This window comes from Chiloscyllium plagiosum, unplaced genomic scaffold (assembly GCF_037043375.1).
Source record: "Chiloscyllium plagiosum isolate Xiang-an unplaced genomic scaffold, Cpla_swu_hap1 HiC_scaffold_12, whole genome shotgun sequence".
In the NCBI taxonomy this organism is placed as follows: domain Eukaryota; kingdom Metazoa; phylum Chordata; class Chondrichthyes; order Orectolobiformes; family Hemiscylliidae; genus Chiloscyllium; species Chiloscyllium plagiosum.
The window spans coordinates 45,796,246-45,817,983 of NW_028270150.1; the positions used below are offsets into that span (position 1 = coordinate 45,796,246).

At 39.6% G+C, this 21,738-nt stretch overlaps 1 protein-coding gene across 1 annotated transcript in view; it reads right to left on the minus strand.

Annotated features, from left to right (window-relative positions):
* The window catches only part of casr (calcium-sensing receptor), a 102,413-nt gene extending 83,576 nt beyond the window's left edge, over positions 1 to 18,837 (minus strand). The window contains exon 1 of the mRNA XM_043700978.2: positions 18,749 to 18,837. The gene's annotated coding sequence lies outside the window, so the exon portion shown is untranslated. The remainder of the gene's footprint in view (positions 1 to 18,748) is intronic.
* Positions 18,838 to 21,738: the final 2,901 nt, after the last annotated feature.

Genomic DNA, 21,738 nt, shown 5'->3' on the forward strand with positions numbered 1-21,738 from the left:
AAAGTCAGCCAATCTCACTGTACCTTCTCCAAACAAGTGAAAGTGTTTGGGGAAGGAAATCAAGGAACAGCAAGTCCTTACAAGCAAAAAGGACCACCTCAGCAAACAGTGAAAAACCTCCGATGAAAGTTGATATCTGCTGGTGAAGCATGATCTTGCCAGTGTCTTACAGTCATAGAGATGTACAGCATGGAAACAGACCCTTTGGTCCAACTTGTCCGTGCCAACCAGACATCCTGAATTGTTCTAGTCCCATTTGCCAGCATTTAGTCCATATCCCTCTAAACCTTTCCTATTCACATACTCATTTAGATGTATTTTAAATGTTGTAATTGCACCAGCCACCAATACATCCTTTGACAACTCATTCCATATGTGCACCACCCCCTGCATGAAAATGTTGTCCCTTAGGTCCCTTTTAAATCTTTCCCCTCTCACCTCAAACCTATGCCCTCTAGTTTTAGTCTCCCCCACCACAGGGAAAAGACTTTAGCTCTTCAACCTATCTGTTCCCCTCATGATTTTATAAACCCTTATAAGGTCATGCCACAGCCTCTGATGTTCCAAGGAAAGTAGCCCCAGCCTATTTAGCCTCTCACCATAACTCAAACCTTCCAGCCCTGGCAACATCCTTGTAAGTCTTTTCTGAACCCTTTCAAGTTTCACAACATCCTTCCTATAGCAGGAAGACCAGAATTGCACGCAGTATTCCAAAAGTGACCTAACCAGTATCCTACAGAGCTGCAACATAACCTCCCAAATCCTATACTCAATACACTGATCAAGAAAGGTAAACATACCAAATGCCTTCTTCACTATCCTATCTGCCTGTGACTACTTACAAGGAGCTATGAATCTGCACTCCAAGGTCTCTTTGTTCAGCAACACTCCCCAGGACCTTACCATTAAGTGTATAAGTCCTGCCCTGATTTGCCTTTTCAACATACAGCACCTTGCCTTTATCTAAATTAAACTCCATCTACCTCTCCTTGGCCCATTGACCCATCTGATCAAATCTCTTTGTACTCTGAGGTGACCTTCTTCACTGTCCACTATATCTCCAATTTTGATGTCATCAGCATACTTACTCGCCATGCCTCCTATGTTCACATCCACTAGTCTACCATGGGGAACCTGATGATCACCTTATTGAAGTCCATTTAGATTACTTCCACCAAACTGCCCTCATTAATTCTCTTCATTACTTCTTCAAAAAACTCAATTAATTTAGTGAGACATGATTTCTTATGCACAAACCATGTTAACTATTTATATAAATAACGAAATGCAGTGGACTCAGACCAATCCTTATTGTACACTGCTGGTCACAGGCCTCCAGTCTGAAAAGCAACCTTCCACCACCACTCTTTGTCTTCTACCTCTGAGCCAGTTCTTTATCCAAATGGCTAGTAACTCCTATATTCCATATGATCTAACCTAGCTAACTAGTCTGCCATGGGGAACCTGATGATCACCTTATTGAAGTCCATTTAGATTACTTCCACCACTCTGCCCTCATTAATTCTCTTCATTACTTCTTCAAAAAACTCAATTAATTTAGTGAGACATGATTTCTTATGCACAAACCATGTTAACTATTTCTAATCAGTTCTTGTCTTTCCAAATACAGGTAAATCCAACATCTTGCCCATTACCGAGGTCAGGCTCACTGATCTACAGTTCCCTGTCTTGTCCTTACCACCTTTCTTGAACAGTGACACCACGTTAGCCAACCTCTAGTCTTCTGGCACCTCACCTGTGGCTATCAATGATACAAATATCTAGGACCTAGCAATCACTTCCCTTGCTTCCCACAAAGTTCTATGGTAACCTGATCAGTGACAGGGATTTATCCACCTTATGCATTTTAAGCCAGCCAGCACCTCCTCCTCTGGAATATGACATGTTTCAAGATTTTGTTATTTATTTCCCCAAGTTCTCCAGCTTCCATACCCTTCACCAGAGTAAACACCAATGTAAAATACTTGTTTGGTATTTTCCCCATCTCCTGCGGTTCCACACATAGGCAGCCTTGGTGATCTTTAAGGGACCCTATTTTCTACCTAGTTACTCTTCTATCCTTAATACATTTGTAGAATACCTTTGGATTCTCCTTAACACTGTTTGCTAAAGTTATCTCATGCCCCCTTTCTGCAGTCCAGTTTTCCCTCTTAAGCATATGTCTACTTCTTTTATACTCTTTGAGGGATTCATTCGATCCCTGCTGCTTATACCTGACACATGTTTCCTTCTTTCTCTTGACCAAGACCTCAATTTCTTTAGTCCTTCCCTATACCTACCTGCCTTGCCCTTCACCCTAACAGGAACATACAGTCTCTGGACTCACCTTATCTCATTTTTTATTTGTCCTTGAAGTGAAATATTGATCAAAACCTGTTATGAGGCTGTCAGATATACAGAATTCCCTGATTTGTGAATGTCTAGTTTAGAAATGTTCGTACTTATGAATGCAATCCCGCACATGGTTGTAATTTTAAAGACTTTGACACACAAAAATTTCCTGTAGTTACGAACAACAAGCTTTCTATTGTCCTGTATTGTGTTCTAATTGCATGCAATTTGACTTGCAAAAGGACTCCAAATGGAATACCAGGACTGTTAGTAATTTGTTTCTCAATGATCTGCTGGCTATGTAACACATGATTTGATGTTCTTCCCATTTAGTAGACAAGTATGAATTCGATTTGCAGTACATTGCTGAAGTAGCTCAAAACCTTAGGAATTGTACTTGCCACATTTGTAAAAATGGATCTGATAACCTTTCACCATTTCTCTGGGGAAAAGATCAGTACTGATTAGTATTGTTGCATTAGCTGACTGAAGGTGTTGGTTATTTTCCTGATTTGAATAATGATAATTAGGATTTGATCTCCTTTTATAATACTCACTTTGTTGCCTTGTATCTTTATTGATTAAAATTATTGTTAAGTCTTTGCTGTTTGAAACATTGTTGTAATTCTGAATCAAAGATGGCTGCTGTGACCATTAAACTGTAAGATACATGTATGGAATTAGACCATTCAGCCCAGACCATTGAATCTGCTGGGCTATTTGATCATAGCTTATATGTTTCTCAACCCCATTCTGCTATCCTCTCCTTGTAGCCCTTGATTTCTTTCCTAATCAAGAACTTCTCTATCTCTATCTTAAATAAACTCATTGACTTAGCCTCCACAGCCCTGCAATGCATTCAAAACATTAGAACTGAGATGAGGAGGAATTTCTTCAGCCAGAAGCTAATGACTGTGTGGAACTCATTGTGGAACTCACCACCTTCTGGCTGACAAAATTCCTCCTCATCTCAATTTTAAAGGGTCATCCCTTCACTCTGAGGCTCTGTCTTGGTCTCTCCTACTAGTGGAAACATCTTTTCTATATTCACTGTATTTAGGGCTCTCAATATTCTGTAAGTTTCAATGAGATCCCCCTCATCCTTGTAAATTTCATTGAGTACAGATGCAGAGTCCTCAATTGCTCCTTATATGATTACCTCTTCATCCCCGGAATCATTCTTGTAAACACGTCCAATGCCAGCACATCTTTCCTTAGATACTGGGCCCAAAACTGCTCACAATGTGCCAAATGTAGTCTGGTCAGAGCCTCAGTAGTAGATATTTTGTATATTCACTCACAGGTCATGGGAATTGCTGGCCAGCCAGCATTTATAGCCTGTTTGCAGTTACCCTTGAGAAGGTAGTGGTGAGCTGCCTTCTTGAACTGCTGCAGTCCATGTATTGCAGGTTGACCCACAATGCCCTTAGGGAGAGAATCCCAGGATAGTGAAAGAGCTGTAATGTATTTCCAAGCCAGACTGGCTGAGTGATTTGGAGGGGAACTTGCAGGTGGTGGTGTTCCCAGGTGTCCTCTAAATGGCAGTGGTCATGGATTTGAAGTTGCTATCTAACCATCTTTGGTGAGTTTCTGCAGTGCATCTTGTCAATCGTACGCAGTGTTGCTGCTGATCATCAATGGCTGAGGCACTGGATGCTTGAAGATGTGGTGCCAGTCAAGCATGCTACTTTGTCCTGGATGGTGTCAAGGCTTTTCAGTGCTGTTGGAGCTGCACCCATCCAGGCAAGTGGGGAGAATTCCATCCCTGCTCTTATATTCTAGCCCTCTCAAAATGAATGCAAACATTGCATTTGCCTTCCTTACTGCCAACTGAACCTGTATGTTAATGTTAAGAGAATCCTGATCTAGGATTCCTAAGTCCCTTGTGCTTCAGATTTCCAAAGCCTTTCCCCATTTAGTCTATACCTGTATTTTTCCTACCAAATTGCATAACCTCACACTTCCCCGCAATGCATTCCAAATGCCACTTCTCTGCCACTTCTTTCCTAGCCTGTCCAAGTCCCTCTGCTGCCTCCTTGCATCCTTAATGCCACCTGTCCTTCCACCAATTTTTGTGTCATCTGAAAGCTTAGCAGGAGTGCCCTCAGTTCCTTCATTCAGATCATTAACGATGATGTGGAGGTGCAGGTGTTGGACTGGGGTGGACAAGGTCAGAAATTATTACACCTGATAAAGTGCTCAAAAAGCTTGATTTCCAATAAACCTGTTGGACTATAACCTGGTATTATGTGATTTCTAACCAGATCATTAACATATAACGTTAACAGTTGTGGTTCCAACGCAGATCCCTGCGGAACACCACTAGACACCAGCTGCCATCCTGAAAAAGAGCCCTTTAACCCCCACACTCTACCTTCTGCATGTTAGCCAATCCTCTATCCATGCCAGTACCTTGCCCATAACACCATAAGCTCTTATTTTATTTAGTAGCATCCTATGCGGCACCTTGTCTAAGGCCTTCTGGAAATTCAAATACATCATGACCACTGGTTTTCCTTTGTTTAATTTACTCATTACCTTCTCAAAGAATTCTAACAGGTTTGTCAGACATGAACTCCTCTTGACAAAGCCGTGCTGACCATGTACTTCCAAATATTCTGCAATCTCATCCTTACTAACGGATTCTAAAATCTTACCAACAACCAATGTTAGGCTAACTTGTAGCCTGTAGTTTCCTGTCCTCTGCCTCCCTCCTTTTTCAAACAGGCGTGTTATATTAACCATTTTCTAGTCCTCTGGGACTTTTGTGACTCCAGTGATTCCTGAAAGATTATCACCAATGCTACCACAGTTTCCTCAGCTATCTCCTTCAGAACTGTTTGGTGTAGTCAATTCTGGACAAGTGATTTCTCCAACTTCAGACCTTTCAGTTTCCCCAGTACCTTAAAATTCCAATTCCAGGGAATGGTCTTTATTTCTGATCTTTTCGATTGATTACCTGAAGCCTTTTTCTGAATAAATTTCTTAACTCTTTCTTAAATTGTTGATAAATTTGCCATCAAGTAAATAGTCGAAAACTGCTAAATCACTGCCCAAAATATTAACTCTGCTTTCCACCTTAGGCTTTTGGAATGTTTCTCTAAGGGATCCAATCTGCGCTGATCCACCTCTTTTCACAAGTGTTTGATCTACATTTATCTCCTTGGCTGCTATTGGTCGTTTATTGTTGTCAGGTTTTTTCTTTCCCCTTACAGGTTTGTTTCCTTATTACAGGGTTCCCAATTTATGAACGTCCAAATTACAAATGTTCATACTTATGAATTTGAGCCATACAGGGGTGTAATTTTAAAGACCTGATATACAAACATTCCCTGTGCCTACTGAATGGCTGCATTGTGTTCTGACTTACATACAAATTGACTTGCGAATGGACTCCAGAATAAAACATGTTCACAACCCAGGGATTGACTGTACTGAAAATGACTTCAGTAGTTTCACTGCAGAAGTTTTCTGTTCTTTCCTTCCCTGCAGCTTTTCAGCTCTGTGGCTCTTTTGGCTGCTAGCCGGTCTTAAAGCTGTACTCATGATGCTTTGGAAGAGTGAATTTTTAAAATTGTCTCTTGGACATTTTCAGGTCTGCTTTTTGAGCTTTACTGCTTCCGTAATCTTCCAAGTAGTCGATCCCATGGCTGCCACCATCTTTTGGAGTGTGATTTTAGACAAACTGGTTGAGGATCAAAGCAAGGTGAAGAATTGTCTTGAAGTGTAGACCTCTTTAGAAAGCTTATTAATACCAAACACTATTTCCATGGCAATCTGAGGTGCATCATGCTGATACATAATGAGATACATCTTACTGTTAATTGTTAAAAGACTGCTCCCTGAATTGTGTTTTCCCAATAGTTTTTCCTCCACCCAAAACATCCCTGGTTTATTTATTTTTCTGGGTCTTTCTGCATATGTATGCAAGGTTAGATTTTCAGTTAGTAAAGTTATATGATGATAATCCATACTTCTGTTTGTCTGTAGTTAGAATTAATTTACTTATAATAAAAAGTACTTCATGTTAACTACAGAAACCTAGTCAGTATTTTGTTGTTAACCCGAATCTATCAGACAGTTAAAATGGTGAACTTAGAGAAACTTGATAAATTTTCAACTTTTATTATGATTCTGAAGTAGTTTTGCTCAAGTTTTGTGCACTTTCCCAAGTGGGTCATGTCAGGTGATGAATTCTTATCGCAGTTTATCGTGCTGTAGGATCCATCTGGTAGATTTACTGCCACCATTCTCTTTCCAGATAGGATCGACAGAGCCTGCTTGGTCTAGTGAGAAAAGACACCTAATTGTCTGATGAGAAGAGGCTCCAGTGTGAAACAAATATAGTTTATTGCATTATAGCAGCTAGGGTAGAAGTTAGATTGATACTTTAACAGTGAGGGAGGCCTCAATATTGGAATAGAATAAAAGCCCTACAGTTTGGAAACAGGCCAGTTGGCCCAACAACTCCACACATAGTAACCCACCCAGACCCATTCCCCTAGCCTATCACTGTACATTTGATTTAAGCACTTAACCCCACTATGGGCAATTTAACATGGCCAATTCACCAAACCTGCAGATCTTTGGATTGTGGGAGGAAACCAGAGCACCCAGAGGAAACCCACACAGACACGGGGAGAATGTGTAAACTCCACACAGACAGTCGCCCAAGGTTGCAATCAAACCCAGGTCCCTGGTGCTGTGAGGCAGCAGTGGTAACCACTGAGCCACCGTGCTGCCCTTAGGTTTCACTCTCTTGTGATACAGAGCTCTTCTCTTAGCCCAGGTACATATGACAGCATCAGATTGGGAAATGTTTAATGCATTCCTCAGCATTAACCCTTTCAGATCTGTACACCCTATTTTAACATCTCTCCACGACCTTTCTTCCCTATTCTATACATTTATGTGAATTACATTTCCCACTAACTCATTTCCCCTCAAGGCACTAATTTCGCACATTGTAAGTTTTTCTGTTCTCCTAGAGAGAATTATTTTTAGATCTGGGTGATTGATAAATCACTGGGTTGAAGACTGTTGACATTGATTCTGTTCGTGACAATATGGGGTCTATAAATCCCTTTAAGCTTGGGGACCTCTTATTTAAAGAACAAAGAACAAAGAGCATTACAGCACAGGAACAGGCCCTTCGGCCCTCCAAGCCTGCTCCAATCCCAATCCTCTATCTAAACATGCTGTCTATTTTCTAAGGATCTGTATCCCTTTGCTCCCTGCACATTCATGTATCTGTCTAGATACATCTTAAATGGTGCTATCATTCCCACCCCTACCACCTCTGCTGGCAACACATTCCCAGCACCCACCACCATCTATGAACTAGTGACCCCCAGTGATTGAGTCCTCCAATCTGGGAAAAAGCTTCTTGCTATCCATCCTGTCTACACCTGTCATGATTTTGTAGGCCTTAATCAGGTCCCCCTTCAACCTCCTTCTTTCCAATGAAAATAATCCTAATCTATTTAACCTCTCCTCATAGCTTACACCCTCCATACCAGGCAACATCCTGGTGAACCTCCTCTGCATCCTCTCCAAAGCATCCACATCCTTTTGGTAATGTGGTGACCAGAACTGTACGCAGTATTCCAAATGTGGCTGAACCAAAGTCTTATACAACTGTAACATAACCTGCCAACTCTTCTACTCAATACCCCGTTCGATGAAGGAAAGCATGCTGTATGCCTCCTTGACCACTCTATCAACTTGCGTTGCCACCTTCAGGGAACAATGGACCTGAACACCCAGATCTCTCTGTACATCAATTTTCCCCAGGACTTTTCCATTTACTGTATAGTTCACTCTTGAATTGGATTTTCCAAAAAGCATCACCTCGCATTTGATTAGATTGAATCCCCATCTGCCATTTCTGTGCCCAACTTTCCAATCTAGCTATACTCTGCTGTATTCTCTGACAGTCCCCTTCACTATCTGCTACTCCACCAATTTTAGTGTCACCTGCAAACTTGTTAATGGGACAACTTACACCTTCCTCCAAATCAAATGATGTACAATCATTTATGTATATCACAAACAACAGTGTACTCATTAAGAATTTCACCCATTTTCTCTGACTCCATGCATATCTTTCCTCCTTTGTCCTTGAGTGGCCCAACCATTTCTCTAGTTACCCTCTTGCTCCTTATATATGAATAGAAGGCTTTGGGATTTTCCTTAACCCTGCTTGCTCAGGATATCTCATGACCCCTTTTAGTGCTCTTAATTCCTCAATTCAGATTGGTCATACATTTCTGATATTCTTCCAAATCTTTGTCTGTCTTCAGTCACCTAGACCTTTATGTATGCTTCCTTTTTCCTCTGAGCTAGTCTCACAATTTCACCTGTCATCCATGATTCCCTAATTTCTATTTCTATCCCTCATTTTCACAGGAACATACCTATCCTGCACTCTCATCAACCTCTCTTTAAAAGCCTCCCACATATCGAATATGGATTTCCCTTCAAATAGATGCTCCCAAATTATATTCCCCAGCTCCTGCCGAATTTTGGTATAGTCGGCATTCCCCCAATTTAGCATTCTTCCTTTAGGACCATACTCTTTGCTGGGAATATCATTCCTGCAGAAATATACTGTTATTACCTTTACAGAGTTGAAACACATACTTTACTTTTTGCTGTATCTTGGATTTCTGGAAAAGTGTTTTTTGCTATTCATATGGATCTATGAATCTGGCAGCTTTGGCTTGACAACATTTTGCATTCCTGTGCCAGGCAACTTCTTCTTGACCATGTCCTGAGTCTGTAGACACTGAGTCATCCCATTGCAGTGGTGCTTTCCATAGAATTGCATGCATCACATCCTCAAACTGAGTCAGCAGAACTTTATTCTCAATTTTCCAGCAAATCTATGTTGAAGTATATAGAATTTTAAATTCTAATTGTTATTTAGGATGGCTGCTTTCATTCACTCTCAGTGATGGCATTCTGAGGAAAACAATAAGTTCACTCCATACTGCTTGAGGACTGCTTCTTATTTGACATAATCTCTGTCACTGATACTGACGATTCTTCCTGAGAAGATACAGGAATAAAATGTTCTGATTGAATTTGTGTCTTTTCAACCTCATTGATCACTGTCAGTTTATAAAGTTGGATTGCAGTCTGACTTGCAATAGATGAGGATTCAAAAATGAGATCAAGTGATAGCTCAAAGTTATAAATCACACGACATCAGGTTATAGTCCAACAGGTTTAAATGGAAGGATTAGCTTTCAGAGTGCCGCTCCTTCATCAGGTGGTCATCAGGACAACCACCTGATGAAGGAGCGTCGCTCCAAAAGTTAGTGCTTCCAATTAAACCTGTTGAACTATAACCTGGTGTAGTGTGATTTGTAACTTTGTACACCCCAGTCCAACACCGGCATCTCCAAATCATAAGTGTAGCTCATTTGATACCTCATCATTGGTGTTTCCTCAAATGTTGTTGATTTATGCAGTCTGAACTCACTGTCGATAGGAGTGGACACTGTTGAACAATGTTGACAGGGGTAGAAAACATTTCTGCCAACCCCTTATAGGCACAGTTTTCTGGCTTGCTAACAGTTTAATGCAAATTTGTTACATCATAATTTCAGTGGATTCTGACTTTGGGTTTCTCAGGAAATCTTATGAAATCCTATGGCTGTCCCTTGACTGTTGGTTTAGTAACTGAAATTTCTTTGATCTTTTCTTCTTTGAGCAGTTGTTCCATAACTGACTGTTTCTTGAATAGCATTTTCTTGACTTGCATTAATTTGGCTCCTTTGGCCACTTGAAGAAGTTTCAGATCTAAATATACATTTATCCTCAAATCTAAGAATTTGTGATTGAGAAATATGCATAATATGTCTGACAAACCATACATTGCAGAGTTACTTATAACATATCTTTTATCATTAAGTGTGATATCTAGTCCATGTATTTGCATGGTATAGACTGTAAACAATGTTTCTCCAACTGTGATACATTGATGATATAATGAACTCACTCCTGTATTAAGCTTAAAATTAGTGAGGTATTCATTAGCATATATATCTTTCTATGAAGAGGTCAAGTCTGGATCACCATTTCCCCTTGGGATACCTTGGGCTTTTGTTCTATTGTAGGCTGTTATTCTCATTAACTGCTTTGTGAAAGTAGTTACTTGTCTTGCTGCTCTATAACTGTCCCCTACATCAGCACATTTTCTGAAAGTTACCTATTGCCTTACGGATAGCAAACTCTTTTGTATAATAGTTGGGCACAGCTTCATCCCACAAGGGTTCCTTGCACCTCAGTGCTAACACTGAATTTTTGTTTCAGGTGTCACTCCTGTCTTCACTACAGGACAGAAATGAGAAGCACAGTGAACATTTTTAACTTCTAATTCCAAAAGTATCTTCTAAAGGAGCACTAATACAACCAAAAGTGGGTGCAGATATAAATTAAATGGTCATCTGAATGGACAGAATGGAATGTTACACCTATTGATGCAAAGGGAACTTCCAACAACAGCCTTCAAAGTGGGTAAGAGGAATGTTGGAATGTATGAGACTGAGATCTCTTGTGACTATGAAGGTACCAAGGGACTGATGACCACTGCTCAACAACAAGCCTGTGGAGTATGTCCCAAACTAAGACAGATTTTGTGTTTTTCACTTTGAAGAAAACACAAGACAAGGAGTTAAAATGTCTGTTTCAATACTACTGGCATTTGCTAGTGGGACTGAACATTTTTGTCTTTACCAGGCTGAGTTTGAGCATTAGAGTTCTTTGGAGGTTGTTATCATCTAACATGGTCTGAAGAAATGTCTAATATTCAATGGAATGAGGGAACAGTTGTGTATCTACTAATTAGGGGTTAAATAGTTGTATAAATATGGAGAGCTAGTAGTCAGTGGAGTGTGAGTTTCATGGATTGTGGTTAACTAAAATACAGCTCTCACTCAAAGTGTGAACATGGACTCTGTTTAAAAACAGTTATCTCCAAATGTAGAATATTGGTGGCAAAGGATGGGTGAGCCAAAATGTAAGTTTTTGGAGTATGATGATCTGTATTCTGAAAATGAGCTTCAAGTGTCACAAAGCTAGTCCCTTTTTTTCTAAAAGCTGTTCCTTGGCTCAAGGAGACTCTGTCCTTGATATTTTTTTCAGAGAGGCAACAAACCAGGCTGGGCTCCAATCAGTCTGGTTTGGTACAGAAATTAAAAGGATTTTGAGAGGCCTTTTGTTTATATGTAAATAGATGGGACTTCTGGCCAAAGTGGTCATGCTTTAGAATGACATTGACCTGTATAATGAAAGGGGAGTGGGCTGAACAGTTTCAGTTCAGACTTGAACTGGTTGAGGAGTTCAACAGGAAGCTGTATGGAAATTCTCTCTCTTTTCTGCCCTTCAACCTTAACCTGTAAGTATGTGATCCATTCACACTGTTTTTTAAAGGGAGTTTGCTTATTGGGACTGTTGTGTATATTCGGAACAGCATAATTAAGTCCAGTTGGATAGTTTGAGTTCTACAGGGGTTCTTGATTCTGTTCTTTGTGTTCCATACTGTAATTTTGTGAATACATTTTTTGTCTGTTTTAAAATCTAGTGGTCAATCTAGCTATCTTAATGCGGGTAATTTTCACTGTACACTTACCAAAACAAATTGCAAAGTTATGGTCTGCCTGCTTAAGAATGTTTTGAATGGTCTGGCCTAGTCCATAATACAAGACCGTGAAAGAATGAAGTTACAATGTGGATCTGGATTACCTCTTTACCAAACAGGAAACAAGGTACAGCCTTGGCATTTTTTGTTACTATACAGAAGCTGAATAAGAAGAAAAGATTCTTTTGGAATTGAAGCCTGATGATGTAAACATAGGTGAATATTTGGACTGTTTGAAAACTTTCATCAATGAAATTTCGCAAAACATTCAATTATTGACTGAGGTATGGTCACAACATCGAACATAGAACAGTACAGTACAGCACAGGAATGGGCCCTTTAGCCCACAATGTTGTGCTGAACATGATGCCAAATTAAACTAATCCCTTCTGCCTGCCTTTGGTCCATATCCCTCCATTCCTTGCAAATTTGTGTGCTTATCTAAAAGTCCCTTAAATGCTCCTATTGTATCTGCCTCAACCACCATCCCTAGCAGCGCATTCCAGACTCCTGCCACTCTCTGCGTAAAAAGCTTGCCCCTCACATCTCCTTTAAACTTTCCCTCTCTCACCTTAAATGCACACGTCCCCTATTAGTAGACATTTCAACTCTGGGAGACAGATTCTGATCATCAAACCTGTCTATGCATCTCAAAATTTTATAGACTTCTGTCACGTCTCCTCTTAACCGCTGCTGCTCCAGAGAAAACAACCTGAGTTTTTCTAGCCTCTCCTTGTGGCTCATACCCTCTAATCCAGGCAGTATCCTGGTAAACCCCTTCTGTAGCCTCTCCAAAGACTCCACATCCTTCCTGTAATGTGGTGACCAGAATTGAATGCAATACTCCAAATGTGGCCGAATTAAAGTCTTTTCAAGCTGCAACATGATATCCTGATTCTTGTACTCCATTCTCCAACCAATAAAGGCAAGTACACCATACGTCTTCTGTACCTCCCTTTCTACTTGTGTGGCCACTTTCAAGGAGATAGAAAGTTAGAAAGACTAAGATTAGTGCCATGGAAATGTCATGATGGAATTGAATCGGTTGTTTGCAGAAATTTCATTTGGAAACTGTCAAATCAGTGTTTAAGTTATTGGACTATGCCAATGTATCATGTGTAGATAGACTTCTGGTTTTGATGGGAGATAAATTTGTGGAAAAACATACACTGTTAGAAAAAAGTGTTGGAAGCCCTAAAAACAATTCCCCAGGAAAGCATCCCTTTCCAGCAACAAAAGGGAACAATTGAAAGTATGACAGAAAATGGAGGATATAATGTTGAAAAATTTGCATGATCATCTAAATACAGTTCAGAAGCAATAGTATGGAAGAAGAACTGTAACCCAGAGAAATGAGTAGAGAAATACTGTTGATAATTTTGAGAAGCAAACAAAATTTGGATTTACAATAAAAGAATGAACCACAGAAATGCCCAAGGTGTAGTCAGTCAATGTTTCAATTCCAAATCCAAGTACCTTTGTACCATGAACTGTGAACTGACCCAAATGTTATAATAAAGTATTCCAAACCAAACAGAAGATTTGGAAGGAAAAGATGGAGATATGTAAGGTATAGACAGGATAGATCGAGTGAATCTTAGAAGAGTATAAAAGCAGTAGGAGTATAATTAGGAGGGAAATCATGAGGGCAAAAAGGGGACATGAGATAGCATTGGCAAATAGAATTAAGGATAATCTAAAGGGTTTTACAAATACATTAAGGATAAAAGGATAACTAGGGAGAGAATAGGGCCCTTTAAAGATTAACAAGGTGGCCTTTGTGTGGAGTCGCAGAAAATGAGGGAGATACTAAACAAGTATTTTGCATCAGTATGTACTGTGAAAAAGGATATGGAAGATATAGAAGGTAGGGAAATAGATGGTGACACCTTGCAAAATATTCATATTACAGAGGAGGATGTGCTGGATGTCTTGAAACACATAAAGATGGATAAATCCCCAGGACCTGATCAGGTGTACCCGAGAACTCTGTGGGAAGCTAGAGAAGTGATTGCTGGACCTCTTGCTGAGATATTTGTATCATCGATAGTCACAGGTGAGGTGCCAGAAGACTGGAGGTTGGCTAACGTGGTGCCACTGTTTACGAAGGGTGGTAAGGACAAGCCAGGGAACTATAGACCGGTGAGCCTGACCTCGGTGGTGGGCAAATTGTTGGAGGGAATCCTGAGGGACAGAATGTACATGTATTTGGAAAGGCAAGGATTGATCAGGGATAGTCAGCATGGCTTTGTGTGTGGGAAATCATGTCCACAAACTTGACTGAGTTTTTTGAGGAAGTAACAAAGAGGATTGGTGAGGGCAAAGCAGTAGATGTGATCTATATGGACTTCAGTGAGGCGTTTGACAAGGTTCCCCATGGGAGACTGGTTAGCAAGGTTAAATCTCACAGAATACAGGGAGAACTAGCCATTTGGATACAGATCAAGGTAGAAGATAGAGGGTGGTGGTGAAGGGTTGTTTTTCAGACTGGAGGCCTGTGACCAGTGGAGTGCCACAAGGATTGGTGCTGGGTCCACTACTTTTTGTCATTTATATAAATGATTTGGATGCAAACATAAGAGGTACAGTCAGTAAGTTTGCAGATGACACCAAAATTGGAGGTGTAGTGGACAGCGAAGAGGGTTACCTCAGATTACAACAGGATCTTGACCAGATGGGCCAAAGGGCTGAGAAGTGGCAGATGGAGTTTAATCCAGATAAATGTGACCTGCTGCATTTTGGGAAAGCAAATCTTTGCAGGATTTATACACTTAATGGTAAAGTCCTAGGGAGTGTTGCTGAACAAAGAGACCTTGGAGTGCAGGTCCATAGCTCCTTGAAAGTGGAGTCACAGGTAGATAGGATAGTGAAGAAGGCATTTGATATGCTTTCCTTTATTGGTCAGAGTATTGAGTACAGGAGTTGGGAGGTCATGTTGCGGTTGTACAGGACATTGGTTAGGCCACTGTTGGAATATTGCATGCAATTCTGGTCTCCTTCCTATCGGAACGATGTTGTGGAACTTGAAAGGGTTCAGAAAAGATTTACAAGGATGTTGCCAGGGTTGGAGGATCTGAGCTACAGGGAGAGGCTGAACAAGCTGGGGCTGTTTTCCCTGGAGCATCGGAGGCTGAGGGGTGACCTTTTAGAGATTTACAAAATTATGAGAGGCATGGATAGGATAAATAGGCAAAGTCTTTTCCCTGGGGTCAGGGAGTCCAGAACTAGAGGGCATAGGTTTAAAGTGAGAGGGGAAAGATATAAAAGAGACCTAAGGGGCAACCTTTTCACACAGAGGGTGGTACGTGTATGGAGTGCGCTGCTAGAGGAAGTAGTAGAGGCTGGTACAATTGCAACATGTAAAAGGCATTTGGATAGGTATGTGAGTAGGAAGGGTTTGGAGGGATAAGGGCCAGGTGCTGACAGGTGGGACTAGACTGCGTTGGGATATCTGGTCAGCATGGATAGGTTGGACTGAAGGATCTGTTTCCATGCTGTACATCTCTATGACTCTATGAATCTATATGGATCAAGGAGTAACATGGTATATGCCATAAGAAGTTTCAACCGTCAACAAATGTGTTGGTGGCAGTCTTTCAATTGAGCTGCATTGGACAGTGAATGCACATCTACAACCTGTGGACTAGACTGGCTGAAGGGCTGCCTAGACTCTCTGAGTAATAATGAGTGGGACAAAGTTAAGGAATTTGAGACTTCACCAGTTTCAGATTTGGAGATGACAGCACGTTAAAACCTTTGAAAAGAGTGGTCATTCCTTGTGAAATAGCAAAGTCAATCATTTTCTTCGGCTAGATGTAGTCTAAGAGTGAACATGCCCCTAGAAAGAGATCACAAACACCTTGAGAGGAATCTTATTAATAGGAGGTGGATGTCAAATGGTAGCTGTACAGACAGAGATAGAAGGCAAACTACAGGTTGTAGTTTAACAAGGACAAGAATTATAGTATGAACCAGGATTACTCATGTGATCAGGCAATCTTAGTGGCTACAAACAAGCTCGAAAACAAATTAATAAAAGATGTCAAACAGCAAAAACTACAAAATTGAGAGAAGTTGGATATGTACAGAAGTAAAGAAATTATAGGAAAATGCTGCATTTCTTGTTCTTTAAAATAAACGATAATAGTTTTTTTAATGTAACAAACACAGAATGCTGGAGAAACGTAGCAAGTTTGGCAACATCAGGAGAGAGAAAAACAGAGTTAGCATTTTGTGTCTGATTTCTTCAGAATCATATCAGACTCGAAACATTAACTTTGTTTCTCTCTCCACAGATAGTTCCAGATCTGCTGAGTTTCTCCAGCATTCTCTACATTTGTTTCAGATTTCCAGCATCCACAGTATTTTGCCTTTAATCATTTATTATGTATTCTTTTTCCTCATCACTATAGTAGAAAAATACATTTTCTCAATCAGGATAGTGTTGGGTTTAGCTCTACCCTGTTAAATTCTGAATTAATAGGTGCTTTTATAGTGCATAGGAAGAATGTTGGGCCTTCAATGATGGGTCAGCCCAGCTTGGAGGGCCGAAGGGCCTGTTCCTGTGCTGTATTGTTCTTTGTTCTTTCAATTTGGAACGAAGAAGTATACCCACATCACATCCAAAAAATATCACCGATCATGAACTCACTTGAATAAGGGATTTTTTTTCAAGAGTCAATGAGTTAACTATTTATAACTCACTCTTTAAACATTTGAGCTATTTAACTTTTTATTTTTGAAATGTTGACCCTTATCTAAGTTGGTTGATTTATAGTTACATTTTAAGATTAAAGTTTACAGTGTATAGCTGTATGCAGACAAGTAGCTCTTCAATTAACAGGTGAAGAATCCAAATTGTAATAACTGCTCAGTCAAACAAGCCAACCATATGCATCTATTTCTTCAAAGCACTTTATTTGTTAGTTTAAATTTAAAGATATTGGTGATAAATGTATGCCAACATATTGTACATCGTTTCCCATTGCATAAGACCATTGTGATATCTGAGTTTTGCTAACAGGAAATTATGATTGGGGGAGAGCTTTGCAAGCAACTTATGTCACCACAGATCCTTTTAGAAAAAAATTCAAGTGTTGATTTAAACATTGCCCATTAGGCAAAAACTCAATAGCAATGATTGAGTTTTGCTATGGTCCACATGATTCATCTGCATTGACTGTGGCCTGTTATGCCAACCCTACTTTCTTGACTCCACCATTCATGGCAACAGCATTAACCATCTGGGCTTTGACCTTTGGAATTCTCTTCCCAACCCTTACTACTTTTCTAGCTCCTCCTCTTTTTGTAAGTCCCTTCTTTTTCTTTGATTAAGCTTTTAGTCATCCCCCTCCCCCCACCCCTCCAAAATTTATTTTTTAGCCTTAGCTCCAATTTTTGTCTGGTTATGCTGCTGTGAAGCAATGCAGGATTTTTATGATCTTATCGATCCATATAAATGCGAGTTGTAACTAAATGAAACACATCACTATATTAAATATCTGAAATTGTTGTAATTATTTTAGCCTATGGCCATTTTAATGTTTTTAATATTCTTGACCTATATAACAGAGGTAAATTCACAGTCTGGACTGCAGAATTGCAATAATGTTCTGAAATTATTTGCATTTCATGACAGTCAAAATGATGTTACTTCATAGTGTAAGTGAAAATTCCTTTTAAATTCAATTTAATGAGTATTTGTGATAACGAAAATTCTTAATCAAAATGCTTTCACAGTGTTGAAAACGATGAAGAAAGGTTACATTTATGTAGTTGATCTAATTGGATAATCAACCTCAGGGTAGGAGAGAAGTAGAAAGCAGCTGACCTTTGCTCACTGCATGGTATAACTCTTCTGCATATAATTTCCAGCAGAAAGTCATCAGAATAAAGTTATATTTCTCTATTTGAAAATCTTACATTATGTTCCTATAATACCTTCAAAACGTTCCCCTTCAATGTATCTAACCAGAAAGAAAGCACCTTAGCTGCTTCTGAAATAGTCATTGGCTCAATTAAGTATTTATACTGACGCATAGAAGTAGAATGTTGCTGATTAAATATTTACCAACATTTAGAATTGACCATCTGTTCGAGAAACTGCTGAATATCCCTTTCCATCAAAACAAAAGAAAGTGAAAATTAAGCAATTGCTCCGTGATGGTTATTTCCCACCTGGGCAGACAGTTGAAAATTCCAGAAATGCTTATACTGAGATCTCAACTTTTTAACTTTAGACCGCATCAAACACACATAGCTACTGAAATTATCAGATGAATATACCTGTTGCAAGTTGAGTTTCAAAATAAAAGTCATAATTTTTCCAGCAAGATTCTATCATTTTAAGTTTCTATTCAGTCCCCTTTAAACCCTATCTCCATAAATATCATTATGATTATATTTGTTCAATATCTGGGGTTCAATTAATAATTTGAAGTGATGGTCAGTGCTTCATGTAAGAGCTCTCAAGAGGACATGCAGTTACTTTCTGGTAATTTTTGGCTTTAACTGAAGTAACAATGATTTTGATAGGTAGGCATTCTTCTCATATTCTAAGCTCTGTCATTACTTATTCTGTGCGCTTTCACTCTTGAAAGCGATTTATTATAGCTGCAGTCTGTTTATTGTTCATCTCATCTCATTTTAAACCCACAGAGAATGACAGTTGGCTATTAGTGCAATTACAAATTCTACCAAAAAGACTATAAATAAGCATCTGATCTGCAATGGGATCGAACAAATTCTTACCTTTGGTACCCTGGTCAGCTATTCATGCAATTGACAATGGGAGACTTGCAGGAAAGTTTCCTCAGCTGAGGACATTCTTACTGAAATATTTTAATAACCTTCTAATAGCTGGAAATATTTCATTAACACAGATGTATGTTCCTGTAATGGTGACCAGCAGTATCGTTTTGCATTTCGGGGAAGTTCAGCTAACAATATTTTCCTTGGGGTTAATTCAATGTAATTTAGTCTTTTGCACATTAATGCAATGCACGCCAAGCTCTAAGAAAGGTCAAAACGATATAATCTTGGTTAATGATTGATCTTGATCGTCCTGTTAGTGAAGTTGTTGAATCTTGTGTTTCAAAGGAGTGAGGAAAGCTCTGACATTGTTCAAAAGCACATTGCATTTGAGAATTGCAGGTCTGCTGCAGTTCAATCATCTCAAGTTGAAAGAAATGTTTTGGCATCTTTTTCAAAACAAAAGAATCTCAAGATAGCATGCATCTCTTCATTACCATTAAACACCAATTAGTAAGGCATCTATTTATATACAAGAATTCTAAATCTGACTAACACAAAATCAAAGCCCAACCCTGCGTCTGGTAGTCAAGCCTCCTTGGACCAATGATATTTATATCTCCTATGCCAAGCCCAATCGAAAAAAAGAGCTCCCTCACTTATTTTGCTAGTGATTGTGAATGTAAACCTCCCGTAGACTTCTAGGAAATCATAACTATATCAATAGTAGATTAACGTTCCTTCAGAGCTTCTGTTTTGTATGGTTGTTTCAGTTAATATTGAACTGGCCAAAATGTAAAATAATACACAGAAATTTCAAACCATTATTGTTGTTTCCAGATTTTAAAAGAAAGTTCTGTAATAATAACATTTATGGAATTAGAATTAATATATTACAATAGAAAGTTTTTTTAAACCAGGCTTCAGATAAATATGTCTCATTGTTGTCAACTCTCCTACTTGAGGACGATTTCTCCTCAGGTTATCATTTTTTTTTTTGCTTCATTAGTACAGCTTCACAAGGCAATAAAATGAATTTAGTATTTTCTTTTACTCATTTCTGGGATGTGAGCATCACTGGCTAGTCACCATTTATTGCCCATCCCTGGTTGCCCTTGAGAAGGCGATGGTGAGCTGTCTTTTTCAACCACTACAGTCCATTTGATGTGGGTTGACCCACAACGTCTTCAAGGAAGGAATTCCAGGATTTTGACACCACAACAGTGAAGGAACGGTGATATATTTCTAAATTGGAAGGGAGCTTGCAGGGGTGGTGTCCCTATATATCTATTGCCTTAGTCCTTCCAGAAGGTAGGAGTCATGAGGTTGGAAGATGCTGTCTGAGGAATTTCTGCAATGCATCTTGGAGATGGTACACATTGCTGCAAAAGCACTGGTGGTGGAGGGAGTGGATACTTGTGAATGTGGAACCAATCAAGCAGATTGCTTTGACCTGGATGGTGTCAAGTTTCTTGAGTGTTCTTGGAGTTGTACTCATCCAGGCAAGTGGGGAGAATTCCATTACACTCCTAACTTGTGCCTTTTAGATGGTGGACAGACGTTGGAGAGTCAGCAAGTGAGTAATTCACCGCAGTATTCCTAATCTCTTACCTGCTCTTACAGCCACTGTGTTTATGTGGTGAGTCCAGTTGAGTTTCTAATCAATGGTAAGCCCCAGGATGGTGATAGTGATGGCAACACTGTTGTTTTTCAAGGAGTGGTGGTTGGATTTTCTCTTATTGGTGATGGTCATAACATGGCATAGTGTGGCATGAATGTTATTAGCCACTTGTCAGCCCAAGACTGGATATTGTCCAGATCTTGTTGCATTTGAACATGGCCTGCTTCTGTATCTGAGGTGCTGTGAAAGGTGTTGAACATTGTGCAACCATTAGTGAACATACCCACTTCTAACCTTATGATGGAGGGAAGGTCATTGATGAATCAGCTGAACGCTTGTAGGGCCTAGAACACTATTTAAAATTAAAGATTCATTGGCCAGAAAATGAAATTCCAAACATGATTATTCAATCATAAAGATTTTGAAATGAAACTTTTACCCAGGACTCTTTCTGCAAGCTATAGAAAACACAGTTTGTACAGTATTTTAAGGAAAGAGGAAATAAGGTATGCCATTTGACTTGAATTTCCTTCTTCAATTGGCTTTATTCAAATGATTTCAAAAAGGCTTTTTTTAAAACCAGGCTTTTAAGAAATTCTAAATCAACATTCCATAGCAGGTCTTTCTTTTACATGACCACTGATAGCTCTTTAAGGGGTCCTCGTCATAACCATACATGTTTCAAACTGATAAAACCACACACACCACATTTTCACATCATCATACAATCCCAAAACATAAACTGAACCCAAAGTATCCCCAGATCTTGAGGTCCAGGGAATGAAAGCACATAAATTACACAAGACAACATTTAACAAGTCATAGAGTCAGAGAAATGTACAGCATGGAAATAGACCCTTCGGTCCAACCCATCCATGTCGACCAGGTCTCCCTACCCAAACTAATCCCACCTGCCAGCACCTGGCCCATATCCCTCCAAACCCTTCCTATTCATATACCCTTCCAAATGCCTCTTAAATGTTGCAACTGTACCAGCCTCCACCACTTCCTCTGGCAGCTCATTCCATACTCATACCACCTTCTGCATGAAAAAGTTGCCCCTTAGGTTCTCTTTTATGTCTTTTCCCTCTCACCCTAAACCTATGCTCTCTAGTTCTAGACTCCCCACCCCATGGAAAAGACTTTGTCTATTTACCCTATCCACGGCCCTCATTATTTTATAAACCTCTATAACATCACCCCTCAGCCTCCGATGCTCCAGGGAAAATAGCCCCAACCTATTCAACCTCTCCCTATAGTTCAAATCCTCCAACTCTGGCAACATCCTTGTAAATCTTTTCTGAACCTGTTCAAGTTTCACAACATCCTTCTGACAGGAAGGAGACCAGAATTGCACACAATATTCCAA